This window comes from Mycetomoellerius zeteki, unplaced genomic scaffold (genome assembly GCF_001594055.1).
Source record: "Mycetomoellerius zeteki isolate Tzet28-1 unplaced genomic scaffold, Tzet1.0 scaffold698, whole genome shotgun sequence".
Lineage (NCBI taxonomy): Eukaryota > Metazoa > Arthropoda > Insecta > Hymenoptera > Formicidae > Mycetomoellerius > Mycetomoellerius zeteki.
In genome coordinates, this window is record NW_017257717.1 from 4,505 (window position 1) to 10,266 (window position 5,762).

General features: G+C 33.0%; 1 protein-coding gene across 1 annotated transcript in view; it reads left to right on the top strand.

The window, feature by feature from the left end:
- The first annotated feature begins 5,002 nt into the window (after positions 1-5,002).
- LOC108729037 (allatostatin C) overlaps positions 5,003-5,762 on the top strand; it is a 19,504-nt gene continuing 18,744 nt past the window's right edge. Inside the window, exon 1 of the mRNA XM_018457951.1 lies at positions 5,003-5,111. The gene's annotated coding sequence lies outside the window, so the exon portion shown is untranslated. The remainder of the gene's footprint in view (positions 5,112-5,762) is intronic.

Sequence of the window (5,762 nt, forward strand, 5' to 3'; positions counted from 1 at the left end):
CGCAGCCATTGATTGGTTGCTGCTTCCGCTGCTTGCATGTGAATGCACCTTAATAGGTCTGTTCGCGTTGCATGAAATCCCCAAATATTTTTGCACTTAAAATGAGATAGATATATATTTGGCCTTGAAAAGAGAGAAAGCGAAGATGTCGAGTGCCAAAAGTGTAAGCAACGCGAACAGACCTAATTAATATCTCGTAAATTGTCGCGTTTTGAAATCATTTTTGCTGTTATACGTTAATGGGAGGGGTATATGATTACTAAATTTATTAAAACTTATACGTTATATCTAGAATATCCCTTTCTGCCTAGAGGCCTAGATTTATCAGAGAGGCGCAATCGGTGTTACGTATTCTGATTCGCTGTTGCAATCAGATGACTTGGCAGCCATTTATAGTACTAGTGACATATTTCTATTTCATTTTATCCTATACATTCTATCTCACTCTATCTCATTCTTGCTTTTGAACAGTATCCATGCTGACTAAATTGTTATTACTGGTATTATACAGAAAACCCTGATTACTTGTTCGTTAACAGTAGATATATATGCTTCACAATTATCATTTTTTTTCAATGTTTCTTGAATGTAAGAACACAATACTGCAATCGTACCTGCAATTATACAATATCTTATCTTCAAACATTTCTATCTTAATTTACAAACAAGCAATCACAAATGACTTTAAAATTACTTCATTCCAAACAGTTGGAATACTCCATAGATTAAACCATATGAAATTCTTCTACGTATCATACAGAATTATTTATCTGAGTAATGCAATAATATTTTTTTTTAATTTCAAGAATAATTTTATCGAGAATCTTTACCATCGAGTAAAGTTTTACTCCGTTAACAGCAGTGCAATCTTTGTCATATTGACTTAGGGCCACTGTCACCAAGCTCAGTTAACTTAACTGGCCAGTTAGTCCATCGGAATTGATCAATCACATTTATCATTTTGTTTGAAGCAAACAATTCCGATGGACCAAGCTCAGTTAACTAACTGGCCAGTTAAGTTAATTGAGCTTGGTGACAGTGGCCCTTAAGGGGATCCTAAACCGATTACCGAACTTAATCGAGGTCGAGTGCAGACTTTTTTAATTCCAAATTTGATAATAGTGACATCTTTGATTCATTTCTTACATTATATTATATATCGTTCTATCTCACTTAAACGTATACATCTGTCCTTATCTAATATATGCTAGCACCATCTATCGCAACTATTACTACACGGAATTTTGACTCTGTTGACAGTCCCAGTCTTCGCAAAGTACCCGTATATACGTATTTTCTATTCGGTAGGATTACTTTCCTTCTAGACTTTCAATCTTAGTTCTATAAACTTGGTATCGTTCGTTACAATAATGTGACCTCAGACCTATGCTTATTTTCAAAATATAAACTATAAAACTCTTGTATGAAGCAAATATAGACCTGAGGTGTCAGCTGTACGAGCTAAAAGTAAGCGAATTTTTAAACTTTTCTTCGATTTTCTCCTAAAATCCGATACAGCTGAGGTCTTATTTGTGCGTACTTTAATTCCGTAAAAACAATTTTTTGCAATCCGTCAATTCAATTCGGAGATATTTCACCGAATGGAAATGATGGTAAAGTAGAACAGCTTTAGCATCCCCTTAACTTTAGAGACAAAAACAAAAATTATTAAAGTTGAACTTGTATAATATACATATTATCGAATCTTTCCAATTTAATTTCCGAACATCAAAGAAATATTAAACAAAGTATCATTATAATAATTTTATATGGAATATCAAATTTTAAAGTAATTTACACATGGTTTTTGGTAACTTTTTATTTGTTAGAATTTATATGTTCATCAATAAATAAAAGAAGGGCAATGAGCCAATTGTAATGTAAGATCTTTAATAAATGTATATATACAAACGTTTCGACTCCGATCATTTTCAATGTAAAATAACAAACACTCTTACATACATTATCAGAAAATTCGGTCAAATTATATTGTCCAGTGAAAAATTAGTTTTTGTATTCATAAAATGATGCATCATTGAGACAATATGAGATTGTAGAATTGCGAAAAGTGAGATGTGATCTCTTTTGATAGTTTTACATATGGGCCACATTTTATGAATACAACTAATTTTTCAGGCGGAGAATTTGCGATATCTCCAACATAATTAACTAAGAAAATAATTTCTCTATCTCGTTTCACGCGAAAAGCAGATGATGATTGTCGGAATTTTATGTGAAAAGTTGCAAATCGACCTAAAACAAATTTGCAAACAACAATGGCTGTAACACACGAAGAAACGTAAGGAATAACTAACGGAGATCAAAAATTTTTTTGATAGTATTTTCATATTTTTGAAATTTTCCGATTGTGCTTCAGTTACTGCTCAAATTTTATTGCTTATATTCTTTGTATACCGCGGCCCTAACATCAACTTGTACAATATACTTTTCGTAATAAATTTAGAAGCAATTATCTCGATCCTGTGTTGCTTTAAAAGGATCAATGATACTTTCTTTTCTTGCAATACAAAGTTAAAAGAATACAGAGGAAGAAGACAACTTTCTATGTTATCCTTACTTACATTCGTGAATAACAGCGATCATAAATCCAAGCAACAAACTGAAACTTTTTGTCGCCATTTTCCCAGTGGGAAATGACAATGGAATCGATGTCGAATCGACGTCGATTCCATTGTCATTTCTCACTGGGTTGAGCTATAAATGGGGCAAATGATGTCGGTTTGTTTCTTGGAAATGATACGTTGGCTACGTTTACACCGTGCGCTTAGTCCGCGATCTAGATGTTAAATGTTTTTGTTTAATCTATGAGATAAACAAGGCATCTATTGTATAGGCACGGTGTAAACGTAATCATTGTGGCATTAGGATAATGGTATTTCCGATCGTAATCTAATAAAGATTCTAAAGGCTCCATTTTCTTATTATGAAGAAACTTATAGAAGATGAAAGAGAAGAAATTTACATATCAAGAACATTATACAAATATCTCTGAGAACATTAAATATCTCTGAGAGCGAGCATGGCAGAGCAGACAGCGCACTGGTCTGCTATGCTAGAGATCCCGGGTTCGATTCCCGGCAGAATCAAAAATATTTTCATATGCTCGTATCTCCTCTCAGGAGGCAACGGCAAATCACCAAGAGTATCTTTGCCAAGATCACTTCTCTAATAAAAATTTCGTCGCTCGGAATCGACGTTAAACTCTGTAGGTCCCATACTCCCATATGACTGTGTACAACCAACGTACGCACTACAGGCATATGAGAGAAGTCTCCACGCTCGGCCACGATCAGCAGCAATACTGATACTAAGACTGCAATGATGATAACTTTACATTGCTATGTTAGAGAAGAAATTAATTTGTTGTTGTAACGATAGAAAAAGATTCTATACAATAGACATGATAATGATTTACACGCGTTATTAAATACAATATGTACAAATATGTATTAAATAATAATTGTATAATATACATGAAAAAGCACTTTGATTATACTTGACTCAAAACCACACAAGCACACTTGTATCGACTCTGAAGGAAAAAGTTAATCGGCCTTCCGTTTTCAATCAGTACACATCTAATTAAATACAATATGTACAAATATGTATTAAATAATAATTGTATATTATAAGCCGATTAACTTTTTCCTTCAGAGTCGATACAAGTGTGCTTGTGTGGTTTTAAGCCAAGTACACAGTCAAGGTGCTTTTTCATGGGCGTCAGTTGACGCGTTGATGCTCAAAATCAGGTAAGGGTAAGATTAGATTATCATAAATGACGTCAATATTTTGACGCGCGAATGAAAAAGGTTTCGCGCGTCGTACTTTTATAATTCGCGTAGAGAATAAGTTATATTTGTGTAATCTGTGTAACTGATTTGTTGAAGAGGCCGAAATTCAACGAGTCGAAGAAGAAAAAAACCTGATTTGTTGTAGCTAACGAAAAAATGTGTTCACCATTGATGAAACATTTTCAATGGATGGTAGAATGTGTGAATATTGTTAATTCTAAAAATCATGAAATCCAAAAAAGAAATTATAGCAGCAGCAACTGCCATGATAGCCGCAACTGAAGAAAATGAACGGAGGAAATATAAAAAAAGGAAATACTGGATTGTGTGTGTGTGTGTGCTGATTCTTATCAGAATCGTGTAGCACATGGATTTTATCCATGTGATATATTATATTTTTGTGAAATCTAATGTTAATGAATCTATGCATTATCGTACTCGCGAATTATTACAAGTTTGCAAGTTGGTTTGTCGTCTTACAAGATAATTTATTTCGTATATACAACTCTACAATTCTGGAAAATGTATATACTCTTGATTGCGAATACCACAACTCTCTAAATAGAATATACTACAAGATCGTTTCCCTAATAGATTTCCGATCCACAAAGACAAAGGCAGGTCACAGCAGGTCACTAGTATTATGAATTCCCAAAGATCAGAAGCTCCAGTGCAAGCTTCCGCGAGGAAAGGCCTTATTTTTTGATAATATTTTGATATTATAATAATAAAGTCCTACGATCAAAACATTGCAGTAACTTCGCATAACAAAGTCTGAGCTCGAGGTGTTCAGCACAGCGTCAATTTTGAACGTCCTAAGAAATAGATGTCCTCAGACGAAAGACTGACTTCAAAACTAATACAATTCAAATAATCAAATTACTTTCTTTAGCAAAATCAATCAGACATTTCATCACTTTGTGAAGTTGCCCATGACAACTAAACTAATATCAGAAAAAGAGGGAAAACAATTTAAATTAATCAAAGAAATAATCAATTTAGACTGACAAACCAAAACAGAGAAATCAGCGAGATAACGAGATGGTATTATCGGGGTAACAAGAGCGAGGTGGTGAGAGGATGCGTGGGAAGGGTGGATTTTCGTTACCACCGCCACCACCGTCCACCAACGGCACCAGCACGGTATAAAGTGGTCGCGTGCTTGAAGCGCGGTCACTCTGTCGCGGAGACATTGAGGTGACGTTATCTGAAGAGAAAGAGAGGAAAGAGATCTTTACTCAAAGTGCCATTCTTCTGGGACGAGGGTAGAAGATCAAGTGATACACCAGTCTGCACGAGGTATAAACTTCCGTTTCCGAATTTCTGCGCGATTTTTTAACACTTTCTATCCCACCAAAGATCTCTTCGCGGAAGAAGATAATTGATTATATGAACATAAATCTCTATATATTGACGTAAATTAAATAACAAAAATTATAGGAAAAATGAAAAAGAAATAAATTTACAGAAAAATATCATTCTATTCATAAGAAAAGTGATTACTTAATTTACTTTCTTCTTCTTAAATAATTTAACAAAGAATATTTTCTTGATAATAATTTTAAAATATATTTATTTTATAAATTTTAGATAAATCATCATTATGTACTCAAAATAAGAATTTATATCTTTTTAAGAATTGATCGAAGGAGCTACTTTATATAATACTATAAGCAAGTCGAATTTATTTTAATTTAATAATCTTGATTGAAGTGTTAAACTTACTAGGAGTCAGAATATATTTTGAATAAATTTGATGCTTTTGAACTTATGATAGTTTTGCAAATATACGAACTTTTAAAATACTTGAAAAAGTAATTCTTACTTGCCCTATAAGCGCAAAATGTTCCTAGAATGTTACATGAATATTATTAAAAAATTAAAATAATGTTATTATAATATTTCGAAAATATCATAAATATTTGTTTAATATTACAGGAGTATTCTATA